General features: G+C 39.5%; 1 pseudogene; it reads right to left on the reverse strand.

Moving 5' to 3' along the window:
- Positions 1–311: 311 nt before the first annotated feature.
- LOC137078941 (NLR family CARD domain-containing protein 3-like) overlaps positions 312–15,449 on the reverse strand; it is a 28,463-nt pseudogene continuing 13,325 nt past the window's right edge.

A 15,449-nucleotide genomic window follows, 5' to 3' on the forward strand; every position in this document is an offset into this window, starting at 1 on the left:
GCAAGTGTCTGATGCCTAGTTTTACGACCTTTTCAGATATGAAACGTTATGTCTATTCTAGGCTTTTTTTGTATTAAAACCATTTGTATTAAAAGATGGATGAAACAAAAGTATTAAACTTAATGAGAATTGATGAAAATGAAAAGTATTAATGGCAATTACTTTTTAAGTTATATAGATGAAAGACTTGTCTGTAGAGAAATGTTAAAATTGTGATTTTGTGCATTGTGCACAAATAGAGAATGTGATTTTTGAAGTGTATATTTAAAAAACACGTAGACATGAAATTCATGTACCATGTAAACATGAACTCACTCTAGTTTACAGTGTGGATTGTTCCGCAGATCATTAAGCAGCTTCACTCCAGTGTCCCCTGGCTTGTTTTGACTAAGATCCAGTTGTCTCAGATGTGTTGGGTTTGATCTCAGTGCTGAAGCGAGGGCAACACAATCCTCCTCCGTGATACTGCAGTTAGACAACCTGTATAGAGTTTAGATAAATAACAATTTCTCAAGTTCACCTGTAAACATGATAGTGAATGTAGATACCGCTAACAGACTAATTAGCCTACCACTAACAGACTTAGTCAGTTTCAGTAACATCTTTACAGTATGTGTAAAGGACTCATAATTGGCAGTCTGCCAAAGACTCTACAGACTAAAGATTACATACAAATATCTAGGCTATAGATACCATACATGAAGACAGTGAATTAAATTGACTACCAGCCTCTTTTTAAACTGCGTGTATTTGTTCATCTTTTCAACATTGATACTGAAACATGTATGCACATTTTTTGTGTTGTATTACATGGCAGGATAATGGTGTTCCCTACTTTAACAGTTAAATAATCATTCGATGCATTTCTGAATTTACATCATGTTTCTTTCTTTTTGTATGTGCTTTGGTGTATTTGTTGGTAAAAGAAAAAAAAAATGTTTTCTGTTTCTGTTTTCTGTGCTCTGTTCAAGAGACTTGAGTGCACTGATGAATTAGCCAGTACTGGGGGTGCTTAAATGTATGCATTCACGCTTTCTTCCCTTGCGTCACAGGTAGTCCTTCTTAAGATGCAAGGAAATAATACACGCATGATGTAACTTAAGGACAGAGGTATCAAAGCAAGGCATGTTTGTAAAATAGTGCTCGTCTCGTCACAGTGCATATTTTTAGTGGATGCATGCTTCTCAATGCTATATTAATGATATTTGTACTTCAGAAATATAACCATAATATCATAATAATGTTAACACACACCATAGTTTTTCCAGTTTACAGAGTGGATTCTGCAGTAGGTCAGAGATGTGTTTCACTCCTGAGTGCCCTAGTTCATTGTTGCCCAAATTGAGGAATCTAATGTGTGAGGGGTTTGACATCAGAGCTGAAGCCAGAACAATACAACCTTCTTCTGCAATACTGCATTCAGTCATCCTGCATAGAGAATCAGAAACAAATCATCATTCCACTGGCACTTTCATAATTCCATTATACAGCAAATGAGATTTGTGTATTTGTAATAGTACTTAAAAGGTGCTTTGACATTCTTTCTGAAGCCCTTTCCCTGTGATTCAGTTCTATTGTAATGATCCTTAATTAATACATTTGTTCTTTTCATCTATCAATCAATCCGTTTTGCCAAAATCAATGTCATTGCCAGCTCATTTCTCATACAACAGTGTCTTGTCCAAGTTCAGGCTGTGGTAGACTGTCCTACCCCCCTCACAAGGCCCTGCCGAGGATTATGGGCTATGCCAATTTGTACTATCAGTTTTTTTGGCAGTGACATCTAGTTATACTCCTCTGACTGTATTGACCTCCACTAAAGCTGTGTTAGTTTGGTCCAGTGCAGCTGAAGTTGCCTTTTCCAACCTCAAGAGCAGCTTTATTTTGGCTCTTATTCTTTTTGCCCCGATCCACCTTGTCACTTCTTGACTTCCAGGTTTCCATTCAGGTATTTTTGAACACAGTGTTTACTTTTAAAACCCTCCTGCTAGAATACTTACCCATATCAGGCACTCTACTCACCCCAATTTTGTACAATCTCCACTGGCTCCCAGTGGTTTATCGTATTAAATACAAATAGTTTCTACTCACTTTTTACATGGCTTAGCTCTAGGTTAAGGGGTTAATAGGTTAAGGTTAATAGGTTAAGCAAATCAAATGTGTTTATATCTAAGACCCTTTTATACACACACTTAAGGGTTCAGCAGGTTAAGTTGTGTTTCTATTCTATTCTGCTGTATGATACCCTGTCTATATAATGCTCTATTACTGTTATGTAGTCTTGTTACTCCAACCTACTAACTATTGTTTGTCATCATGGTCTCCCCTATTGGTGTTCTCCTTTCCTTGTTGCATGTACATTGTAAAGCGTCCTTGAACACTGGAAAGGCACTATATAAATATAGATTTTTTAATTATTATTATTTATATTATTTTGAGCAGCACAAATGCAGTTCTGTAGTCTGCCATTGTTGTACGTGCACATGCCTATAGACTGAACACGTAATACGCATGCACCCCCAAAACGACATTGCTGTGTAAATGAATGGCTAATAAAAAGTTTTCAGCTTTTAGGTGAAAATGGTGTACTGCAAACAACCTCTTAGAGTTGGGAGAGAGTAGGATCTAGGTGCAAAAAGTGAGGGAAACACAAGGATTATATACACAGGGAACCACTAGGCTAGACAAATGCGACAGAGCATATCCAAAACTGCAGCTCTTGTGGGGTGTTCCCGGTCTGCAGTGGTCAGTATCTATCAAAAGTGGTCTAAGAAAGGAACAGTGGTGAACTGGCGACAGGGTCATGCGTGGCCAAGACGCATTGATGCACGTGAGGAGCAAACACTGGCCCGTGTGATCACATTAACCAGACAAGTTGCTACTGTAGATACATGACATGTATTCTTTTACATCACATAGATGGCCGTTATGCGTTACCTGGGGAACACATGGCACCAGATGCACTATGGGAAGGAGGAAAGCTGGTGAAGGCAGTGTAATACTTTGGACAATGTTCTGCTGGGAAACCTTGGGTCCTGCCATCCATTTGGATGTTACTTTGACACATACTACCTACTTAAGGGGGACCTGAAAGGATACTGTGATGCCTGATTAATGTATCAAGGGTCTAAATACTTTATGAATCTACTGTATAGATTTTTAAGCAGTCACCCTCACATTTGTTCTTTTGTTTCAAAAATAAAAAAGTTGGTGTTGCATATTGCAATTAATGCAAAATAAACAAAGGCATAGAACTTTGCATGATCAACCAATGCACTGATTGAATGTGAAAAAGTAACAAAATTTGTCTTTAATACATGATTGTGGTGTGGCAAGCAGCGGGCCGAGGGACCGCGAGAGCGGGCCGGTGACGAGTGGTAATGAGTACCAGCTGCGTGACGCACCGGTCTCGTCTCGCAGCCAAGTGACGGGAGCATAAAAGGAGGAGCCAAGGCAGCGGAAGACGAGAGAGGACCAGGCCTGGATTGTATGTTGAGTTTTGTTTAAGTTTTATTATGTTTGTGTGGGCAGTCGTCCGTGAGGGGCTGCGCACGTTTTATTTTGTGGGTGTTCACGGTTTTACATTCGTTTTGTTTATTTATTTTGAATTAAAGTTTTTTAATGTTCGCCGGTTCCCGCCTCCTTCCTTCCAATCTACGAACATCGTTACACTGGTGCCAAAACCAGGGGGGAAGGAGGGAGGAGGGACATGCTGTCGAAGAGCCCTCACTGCTGAGGGGGATTGCGGTGCTGAGAAGGTTGGGCAGCGCGGATGAATGAGGACCGCGAGGAAGGTGGGATAGAGACCTCGCTGCCGTGCCCCTGGGTCGAGGTGGGGTGGCTGCCGTCCGAGAGGGAGCGGAGGAGTCGCCGCGCTTGCCGCTGGCCGGAGCCTGCTACCGTCCGCCGGATAGGGGAGGAGCAGGGAGCGCGGGGCTCGCTGCCGGGTCCCTCAGAAGGAGGAGTCACCGCCGGCCGCCAGGGGGCGGAGGAGGATCGAGCTGTCCACCAAGCGTCCAGTGCCATCGCACAGCACCGCGAGGAAGAGCCTCTCGGCGGGCAGAGGGCCGAACGGCAGTGTGTCTGGGAACCGGACCAGATTATTATTATTTTTTTAACGTTCAAAACTTTAATTCAAAATAAATAAACAAAACTAAAGTAAAACCGCGGGCAGCCCCTCACGGACGACTGCCCGCAAATACGCACAAAATAAAACGTGGGCAGCCCCTCACGGACGACTGCCCACACAAACATAATAAAACTTGAAAACTCAACATAAAATCCAGGCCTGGTCCTCTCTCGTCTTCCGCTAGCTTGGCTCCTCCTTTTATGCTCCCATCACTTGGCCGCGAGACGAGACCGGTGCGTCACGCAGCTGGTACTCATTAACACTCGTCACCGGCCCGCTCTCGTGGTCCCTCGCCCCGCTGCTTGCCATACCACAATGATATAATAAAATATACTTACAGTAGAGTCTCCACTTTACAGTGTGGATCCTGCAATAGACCAGAAAGAAGATTCACTGCTGAATCACCTGGTTTATTATAGTTTAGATTAATTTTTCTCAGGTGTGATGGGTTTGATCTCAGCGCTGAAGCGAGGGCAGCACAGCCTTGTTCTCCTATTCTGCATTTCCAAAGCCTCGATAGAGAGAGAGAGAGAGAAAAAAACATTTTACACTTACATTTTAGCACAGACATTATATTATATGTGGTTACTGTGTGTTATACAGTGCTTCAAATGGAATAAACACATTTATACTGTATCTTATGTCTACTTTAAAACAAAGATTTGATTTTATACTTGCGATAAAAAACCTGTCAAAAAGAAATTGTCATGGTTTGCAAGTCTGTATTTTTCTGTTTGTTTTGTTGTACGTTTGTCGCATGTCTTTGGCTGTCTCATGTTGCTGGACAACTAACGATCACTGATTAGCGATCAGTTTCAGCTTGTCAGCGCTGCTATGTCTCTGTGTTTGTTCGTTCATTTTTGGATTGTTCTTTGTGCTCATACTCTGTTCCTTGCCTTTATTCTGTCCTTCGTCTTCCTGAGTTCCTGTCTCTTCCCAGAGTGAATGTGTACCTGTCGTTCGGTTCCCCGTGTGAATGTTGTTCACAGATCTGCCCATTGTAGTCCCTGTGCTGCCAAGGACTTGCTGCACCACATTTTTCTGACAGTATCTAATATCAATCCGTGTTTTTTCTTGAATAAAGGATTTGATCACTTGCAATTGAATCTTGAGTTATTATTCCTGACAGAAATAAAATGTATAGAAATTGCTAGATTTTTAATAACTTTATACAGCCATTTAATCAGAAGAAGCTACTCTGTACAATCTAAGCAACTCTTAAAACACTGGTCCTTATGAATCATAAATAATGTTTTTTTTTTCCCCTAATAATAACTTTCCCATATTTGCCCATGAGTCATTCTTTTAGTTTTTTTTCATGGATCATTGGAAGCTTGACAAATGTTAAGATCAGCCATATTTTTTCAAAATTCCAATGATTGTACACTGCTGTACAATATAACCTTGCCGCACCATGTCTTTAAAATTTGAACCCATTGATTTCAGTAAGTATACACACACCATTGGCGGCATTCGGTGCCTGTCCGCAGTGACTCAGGAAGTTGTTTAAAATCCTGCCGTGCCACAGAGCGCCATTTCAAAGTTTTATATTACATTTATATTATATTTCCCTCAAATCGTCATTGTACATACTGATTTCACCCTGTGCTACAAGATACATCCATCGTGCAGCTCTTCTGTCAGAAGTCGATTCAAAATTGAGCTTGCGCGTATATAATGTGGGGGTCTGGTGTGAGATACCTGAGACGCGGCGCTGAGCTTCGCGTCCGGTGTGTGACCTCCTTTAGGCATAATAGGCATAAGAAAAAGGGTTCTTTTCCTCTCTAGGCAGGTATTTTTTTAGGTTTATAGATCAAAATCTTCTTTTATATATTGTGTGATGTTCTGTATTTCAATCGCAGCTTTTAAATGTTATGAGAAAATGTTTTACGAATGTTTATCCACCACATTACCTTAATTTAAACCTAAATAAGAAAGCCATTGTCAGTTCGTCTGTCAGTTGGCAGGCAGTTTTGATCGCTTTATTAAAAATTGTTGCTGAGTGCATTCCAACTTCAAATTTTTCTTGTGAATGTAATGCCTCCTCTGTGCTGCATAAATAATGTTGTTGTGACCAGAAGTGGTATATATGCCACTTTAGATATAGCTTCTGAGTCATCACATTGTATCATGCACACAAATGTTGCTGTCCTTTATAATTCCATAATGTATCTGTCCCATAAATAATGTATCAACATGGCTTCATGCTAATGGCTGGCAAGTGTTTGAAATATAATTTATTTTTTAAACATGGATAAGGAGACTGAATGTGAAAGGTTAATTGGATATAATCAGATATTCATGAAGTCCCTCAATAAAGACCATAAAAAGCAAGCCGCCTGGCAAAGCATCATGAAACTTATGAAATTACCTAAGAGCGTAAAATTAAGATGTGTTCTTAGTTTTACACTCTTCAGCTGTGTTTTGTTTTGAGTGTGAGAGATCGCACAAGCAGATTTATTTCTATTTGAATTTCTATTTGATAAAACACATTATTAATTAATAAATAATTACACTCACTTTATTGTCTCTAGTTTACAGTGTGGATCTTTCAGTAAAGCTGATAGCTGCTTCACCCCTGAATCTCCCAGTTTATTGCAGCTCAGATCCAAACATCTCAGGTGTGAGGGGTTTGATCTCAGAGCTGAAACCAGGGCAGCACAGCCCCTCTCTTTAATACTGCAATTAGACAACCTATAGCATGATTGAGAAGGTATAGAGGTATAATGAAAGGTATAATGAAATTTGAAGTAATATAGTTTACTACACATAATATGTTTACTGACATATGTTCATTGAAGTAGCCATTATCAAAGTCATGAAACTTTTCCAGATTCCCCATAGAACAATAATTGTCAAAAATTCATCCTTACAGTTAGGCCAAAAAACATTTGTATAATAATATATGCAATTTTGGCATTAGTGGCATCAAACAACTATTCATACATTTTCCAAACTATAGGTTCTATGGGGTAAATAAGAAAATTAAATTATGAATACTGACCGTAGTTTCTCAAGTTTACATTGTGAATCCTTCAGTAGAGTAGAGAGTAGCTTTATTCCTGACTCCCCTGGTTCATTGTAGTTAAGATCCAATTTTATCAGGTGTGAGGGATTTGATCTTAGAGCTGAAATCAGAAATCAGATCAGCACAATCTTCCTCTCCAATATTGCAATCAAACAGCCTGCAAAAACATTCTGTTACTACTGAACAATTCTCATCAAACCTTATCAATCCAAAGAAATGACTGAGAACAAAGTTATACATATAATTATACAGTTGTTAAAGTATGGTTGGATGCCTGAAAGTTATTAGAAAATATAATTAACCATGTGCACCAACATTAATTTGACCAATTTACAACGCTGATCCCTCAGTAGAGCAGAGAGTTGCTTAATTCCAGAACATCCTGGTTTATTGTTGTTCAGATTAAGTTCTCTCAGGTGTGAGGGGTTTGATCTTAGAGCTGAAGCCAGAGCAGTAGAGCCTTCCTCTCCAATATTACAGTCCCACAGTCTGTAGAAGGAAGGATAAAAGTTTCACACACTTACAGTATTTGATAATTATCCACAGCTCATATGTGCCCTATAAATGATATGGCATATACGTGTATACATTGTTTTATTATATTAAATTGAATTTCAGGTATACAATTAAAAATATGTAATACATCCGATGATCTGTCAGCTACATATCTGGCATGTTGATAGATCTGATATTGTTGATTACCACTTAAAATAATACTTGTCTCAATTTATAGGAACAAATAATGTCAAATGTCAACATAACTCAACTGGAGTCTGTTGCCAAGTCTGCGGTTTGAAGCGACCTCAATTATCTGATATATAGACCCAGGAATGCAAATTTTAGCAGGCGACCTAGCCAAAAAAAACTAAACATTTAACCCCCCAAATGCCATTTTTTCCCCTGAGAACCCCTCCGAGAAGCTATATTGTTTTGGGCTAGAAGTTCGCAGGTTTAGTTGTAAAAACTTGGCAACCCTGTCTACATGCATGCTGGAATAAATTTTTGCCAGTGTTGTAAAAAAAATAATTTAAGGATACACAAAGTACTTACCAAAATTATCATAATTTCTGAGAGAAATAGTGAAGGTAAATGCATATATGAACAAGTTCTCCGTTACGGATTTAAACAAATTCAACCCAAGTGCCTTTGATGACGTTGATGACTTAAATTATTTTTAACGTAATCATGCTGCTGTTTATCATCTGTCCGTCATCGTCTAAAGCTCGCCCTGACAACTTGATTGGTCTGAACAGTTTTTGTTTGAGCATAATTACTCCTCCATGGATCAAGTCCAGACTGAACTGCTCGAGCTCAAATGTTGTGGGTGGGGCTGAGTTCAGCTGGCTATCCAGCTAGCTTTTGTGGGTTGTAGTGGTCAGTATTTATCAAAAGTGGTCCCCATTAATGTACGTGGGGTGTAAAGGCTGACCTGTGTGGTCCAATCAAACAGACAAGCTACTGTAGCTCAAATTGCTCAATAAGTTAATGCTGGTTCTGATAGAAAGATGTCAGAATACACAGTACATCACAGTTTGCTTAGTTGCAGACCAGTCAGGGTGCCCATGCTGACACTTGTGCACCGCCAAAAGCACCAACAATGTTGGAAGAAGGTATTGGAAGAAGGTAACCTGGTCTGACGAATCACATTTTCTTTTACATTACGTGGATGGCCGTGTATGTGTGTGTGTCGCTTACCTGGGGAACACATACCACCAGGATGCACTATGAGAAGTAGGAAAGCCGGCGGAGGCAGAGTAATGTTTTGTCAATGTTCTGCTGGGAAACCTTGGGTCCTGCAATCTATGTGGATGCTACTTTAACGTACAACCTACCTTTCATGGAAACGATATTCCCTGGTGGCTGTGGCCTCATACAGCAGAATAATACTCCTGCCACAAAGCACAAATGGATCAGGGATGGTTTGAGGAGCCATCAACAAGTTTGAGGTGTTGACTTGGCCTCCAACCCATTGGCCTACCATCTGGGTGATGTCCAATTCATGGAGGTCCCACCTCGCTACTTACCAGACTTAAAGGATATGGTGCTAACATTGTGTGTGTGTGTGTGTGTGTGTGTGTGTGTGTGTGTGTGTGTGTGTGTGTGTGTGTGTGTGTGTCAGAGATGGGGACTCGAGTTTGAGCCTCAGACTCGAGTGCGACTTAAGTCGCACACACATTGACTTCAGACTCGACTTGAGACTCGTCCTCGAAAGACTTCAGACTCGACTCGGACTCAAGCTGCAGGACTCGTGAACAATGTTTATTTTTAGTAGGGCTGTCAAAATGAACGTGTTAACGCAAACTAATTTTAACAGCACTAATTTTATTAACGCAGAGCGCATTTTCTATTTGACCCATGGCCCGTAGTTGGAGAAATTGAGATCAGCCATAGATGTAATGCAGTAGCAAACATTAATAGGGAAAGAAAAGGGTTAGCAATAACATTAAACAAGTGCAGTTATAGCCTATACATAAGCTATCATATTTGACTCCAGGTTGAAAGAAAAGTATGTTTTTCACTGACCACATTCTCTGCAGTCCGAGCGCGATGCACTGAAGCCGAGGTATATCCGAGGTATATCCGAGGTAAATCATTAACACCATCGCCACTTACAGTACTTGTGTTTTATTGAATTAAATACATTACAATCGGCTAAAACGAACACGCAGTTTACTTTTCTGAACAAGAGCGCTCCAGAGTCCTTGTTTCTCACACTGTTTGTGTGAATCGTGGCACTGTTCGGCGCACACACACAAAATATCGGCAGTTCAATAGGGAAACGCGCAGCTTTTAAAGGGCCACACTTTCACTAGCAACACAATATTAGGAATGACTTCTCATTTAATTAGTTTGCATTGACAGAAATGTGTAATCTTTTTTTCTGTTAATTGACAACATGACAAAATAACACTTACTGCAGTTTCTCCAGTTTACAGAGTGGATCCTTCAGTGCAACAGAAAGAAGCTTCACTCCTGTGTCTCCTGGTTTGTTCCAGTTTAGATCCAGTTCTCTCAGGTGTGAAGGGTTTAATCTAAGAGCTGAAGCCAGAGCAGAACAACCTTCCTCTCTAATTAGGCACCCAGACAGACTGCAATGAAAAATTGAAAAAAACTTTAATTAGTTAGAGAACGAGCTAAAGCTTATTCGCAACTAGCCTGCATGCTGGAAAAAAAGCACTATCACACAAAATAAACAGAAATAATCTGAGCGATCACATTGTCACACTTGTGCAGATTATCCAAAAACAAGCTGAAAGCAAACAAAAGGAGTTTTAATGACCAGAGTACAGTACCACTAGCATAACACTGTCAATATAACATCAACTCAATGCAATGGACTGAAAAACTGAAGGCATAAATACACAGGGATGGCAATCAACAGAACAATGAAATTATGAAGACTAATCAGGAACCATAGTAATAAACAAGTGGCAGGGAAACTGATAACAAAGAAAACTGATTCAAACCAAAACACAGACAATAACTAAAGCAAAACAGAACATACATGTGACATGTGGCATGTACATTTTTTTTTTTTTGCATTTTGGTAACATATCATCTAAGTTAGTGGTTCCCAAGCTTGGTCATGAATTACCCTCAACTCTGCGCATTTTGTATATCTCCCTAATCAAATTAACCTGATTTAACTCATCAGCTCATTAGTAGATACATAGAGACCTGAAATAATTGTGGCATATTAGCAACACATTCAAAATTTGTGCTGTTGATGTACTCCATGCCCAGGGTTGTGACTAAGGTGTGAAAGTGTCAGATGACCCCTTTCTTCTTTTAATTATGGTGCGCCAGCTAAGAGTTTCATCTTAACAGTAAAGTACATGATTATACAAATTTAAGGGATTGTGTCAGCTGGCACCGAGGATTTCTGAGATATCAGATAACTTGTAGAGCCTTTGACTATATTGTTAACAGAATGAAGATGTGTAAAAAACTACATTTTATTAACAACATCATAAAGAATTGTAATCAAAGCAACTACTAAATGAATACCACGATTGATGAAATAAATTGCACAGGATGCATAAAATACAAGTTTGATGTCGCTATCGCAGAATTACATTATCTTATTGAAAGATAAACTGTAGTTTCTCAAACTAATAAAAAAAGAGGTTTAGTTAAGTCAGGGGTTCTCAAACCTGTCCAGGAGTACCTTTCTTCTTCATTTAACACATCTAATTCAACTAATCATCTCAGTAGAAGAAACTGCAAGATGTGAATTGGGTGTGTCAGATAATAATAATAGATTTTATTTATAATGCACTTTTCATTCCGAAGAATCTCAAAGTGCAACAAAGGGAAAAAAATAACAAAAAAATAATAATGTAAAAATATAGAATACTACAAACAATCAACCAACACAGAAAACAGAACAGAAACAGAGCTGATGGTGAACAGAAACAGAGCTGATGGTGAACAGAAACAGAGCTGATGCTGATGGTGAACAGAAACAGAGCTGATGGTGAACAGAAAACAGAGCTGATGGTGAACAGAAACAGAGCTGATGGTGAACAGAAACAGAGCTGATGGTGAACAGAAACAGAGCTGATGGTGAACAGAAAACAGAGCTGATGGTGGAAGTCTCTGTTAGCTCCGCAGCACACTGTGGTCCACTCCATGTTTAAAAAGATAAGGAAGATGCACAAAATGATAAGTGCTGGGATCCTCTAGGTCGAAAAAGGTTTGAGAACTGTGCTCGTCCATCATGATCTAGATGAAATGTAGTAAACCGTTCTCTAAAGTTGCAGTCAGAGAGGGACCATGCCATAAAATTAGGTAATGTGCTGTTAAATGTAACTGGAATGGACCAATGGGACTTCTAAAGCACTCCTACAAACTTAGTTTTGGCTTGAATTTGCTCAAAATAATCTCACAGAAGTTCGATCTGGCTTGATATACCTATATCAGGGCCTTAATTAAAGCTCACTTAACAGCACATACCAGGTGCAAAAGCAATGGTTCACCATTGTGACTTGGGTGGGCTTCCGAGTTCAATAATGATGGAATAAGATGCCTTCCCTGTCTGTGGTGCCTGTCTTGGTGTTTGATGAGTCCATTTTCTGAGTACTCAATTTTCAGAAACAATTTTCGAGTTGCGTTGTGGTAAAAATAGCTACGGGTAATGCCAGCTGATTGAGGAGTGCAACCACTCTACGTCATCAACCTAGAACGCAAACAAAATGGCGCCGCCCATGGTCCAAATATAAAATCGATTTTTTAAATAATGTAGATCTTTCATGGGTTTTCTACTACATATTTCAGTAAGAGACATTGTTTATGTTATATTAAGCCATACAAGTCTCAACACCATGGGATCCCTTTAACATTCAACAACTCTAACAAACAGAGCACTATTGTGAGGTAGCTTGAACAATCAAGTAATAAATAACAAATTCTTCACTTTTGGATTTTAGTGCAACAGTAAATATAAAAAAGTCCGGCCGGAGTTGAGCAGAGCTGGAAGTACAATGGCGATATAAAAAGCACACCCATACTCTCACAGATGCAGAACAATTAATAAAGTTGGTGTGAAATAAACAGTTATGGAAATTAAATTAAATAATCTGCTCCCAAAAATCCCCAAAAAAGTCTCTTAGTGCCTCAGTGACAATTTCACTCAGAGAAGACATCGATCTCAGCTGTCAATCATGACATCACACAGACGTTTTTTATAGCATCAAATAACTAACTCAAACTAAACTTATTTAAAAAACAAACACTTGAAATGAAATCATCGTGACGATAACTGCCTACAATGACATAAACTAACTTTGGGGAAAAAATATTTGAAGTGTAATTTGATTGAAGTGTAATTAACAATGCTTTTCAGGGTTTTTATGGGTCTTCCATTAGTTTTTAGGTAGAGAAATTGAATAAAGTAGGCTAATCAAATGTTATGGAAATTATTTAACTGTTTAAATTAAAGACTAATCCTTACAAAAGCTATTCAATCAAGAGCAGTGAGTGATTCCTTATCTTTTGTTTGACATTAAACAGACAGCAGTAAAGGCTACTGCCCCTTTAAGACCTAATGGAAGGCTCTGCGTCGTCTTTCTCGACTGTATAAAGTCCTCTTAAGGCATATTCAGGCTATGTCTGCTTGGATACTCATCAAGATGGACATGTTGACATACTTCTTGTGTGAGTTGGTCCGTTTAAGTGCAAGACTTGAAAGAGAACTCAGTATTTGCGCGCTGTGAGACGAGTGCGCGCTTTCGGATGATGCATAGAGACAGATCAGCGCGCGCGCTCTCATTCACATCGGGACATCCCTAGTTATTGTGGTAATTACATATGTACAACTTGTTTATATACATGTAGTGTGAGTTCTTTTTATTTTTCTGCATTTAGTTTTGTATTCTGAAAAGGGTTTTCCTATTGTAATATATTACAATTTTTTTTACATACTCTGCTTTTCTAGATGCTTTCAGTACTGGAAGCAGCCTCAAAAGACTTTCATCTGACGGATCATATTTACTTAGATCAAACTCCTCCATCTCTTTGTCTGAGTTTAGCAACACAAACACCAGAGCTGACCACTGAGAAGGGGAGAGTAGGGCTCCAGAGAGTCGACCTGTTTTGCTCAGGTATGTCTGAACTTCCTGTACTAGTGAATGGTCATTCAGTTCATTCAGACAGTGGAACAGATTTATGGATTTCTCAGGAGAGGAATTATCCCTGATCTTCATCTTAATGTGCTCAACTATTTCTTCTTGGCCGGAGGAGATGCCTTCTGTCTGTGCCATCAGGCCCTGTAGAAGAGCCTGATTGGACACTGACGAGAGACCCAGAAGGAATCGGAGGAAAAGATCCAGGTGTCCACTCTCACTCTGCATGGCCCGGTTCACTTCACTCTTTAGAAACTCAGATATTTCTGAATTGTGCTCTTTGTTCCCAAGAAAGGAAATGAACTTGAACAGGGCTGCAAGAAACTCCTGAATGCTCAAGTGCACAAAGCTGTACACCTTCCCCATGTAAAATTCAAATTCCTCTCTGAAGATCTGAGTGCAAATTCCTGAGTACACTGACGCGTCTCTGACATCAATGCCACACTCTCTCAAATCCTCCTCATAGAAGATCAGGTTCCCTTTTTCTAGTTGCTCAAAAGCTAGCTTTCCTAGTGACAGAATATTATTCTGTGTCAGATGAAGATCTACCACACATTTCCCATCATACTTTTCAGTCTTCAATTTGGTCTGGTAGATCAGGAAATGAGTGAACATTTGAGTGAGAGTCTTGGGAATCTCTGCACTCTCTGCTTCACACAACATTCTCTCTAGAACAGTGGCTGAAATCCAGCAGAACACTGGGATGTGACACATGATGTACAGACTTCTTGATGATTTCACGTGTGAGATGATTCTGTTTGCCAGACTCTGACTGTGTATTTTCTTCTTGAAATAATCATCCTTCTGAGGGTCATTGAACCCTCGTACTTCTGTGACCTGGTCAACACAATCAGAAGGGATCTGACTGATCGCTGCTGGTCGAGAGGTGATCCAGAGGAGAGCAGAAGGAAGCAGATTCCCTTTGATGAGGTTGGTCAGCAGCACGTCAACTGAGGCTGATTCTGTCACATCAAACAAGTTCAGATTTTTTGTGAAATCTAAAGGGAGTCGACATTCATCCATTCCATCAAATATGAACAAAACCTTGTAATCTTCATAGTCTGTTGGTCTCAGTTCTTTTGTGTCTTTGAAAAAAAGACGAAGAAGCTCCATGAGACTGATGTTTTTCTCCTTCATCAAATTGAGCTCTCTGAAAGGAAGTGGGAATATGTAGTGAACATCCTGATTATTGTTTCCCTCCGCCCAGTCCAGAATAAACTTCTGCACAGAGACAGTTTTTCCAATTCCTGCAATTCCTTTAGTCAGCACAGTTCTGATGAGTTTGTTTCGCCCAGGTAAGGCTTTAAAGATGTCATTGCATTTTATTGGTGTCTCTTGTGTATCTGGTCTCCTGGATGTTTTTTCGATCTGTCTCACCTCATGCTCACTATTGACTTCCCCAATCCCTCCTTCTGTGATGTAGAGCTCTGTGTAGATCTCATTAAGAAGTGTAGAACTTGTTTGATATAAGATTCCTTCATTAATTCTCTGATATTTTTCTTTAAGTCTGGATTTGAGTTTTTGTTGACATACAGGGGCACATTCTGAAACACCAAATGACAATCATAATATATGTTCTTTTTCACAAATATAAAGTCATAAATGTAGGAAATCCTCAGTGCAAATCCTTAATCTCATTTCTAACAAAAACTATTCTCATTAAACTAAT

This window comes from Pseudorasbora parva, chromosome 6, assembly GCF_024679245.1.
Source record: "Pseudorasbora parva isolate DD20220531a chromosome 6, ASM2467924v1, whole genome shotgun sequence".
In the NCBI taxonomy this organism is placed as follows: domain Eukaryota; kingdom Metazoa; phylum Chordata; class Actinopteri; order Cypriniformes; family Gobionidae; genus Pseudorasbora; species Pseudorasbora parva.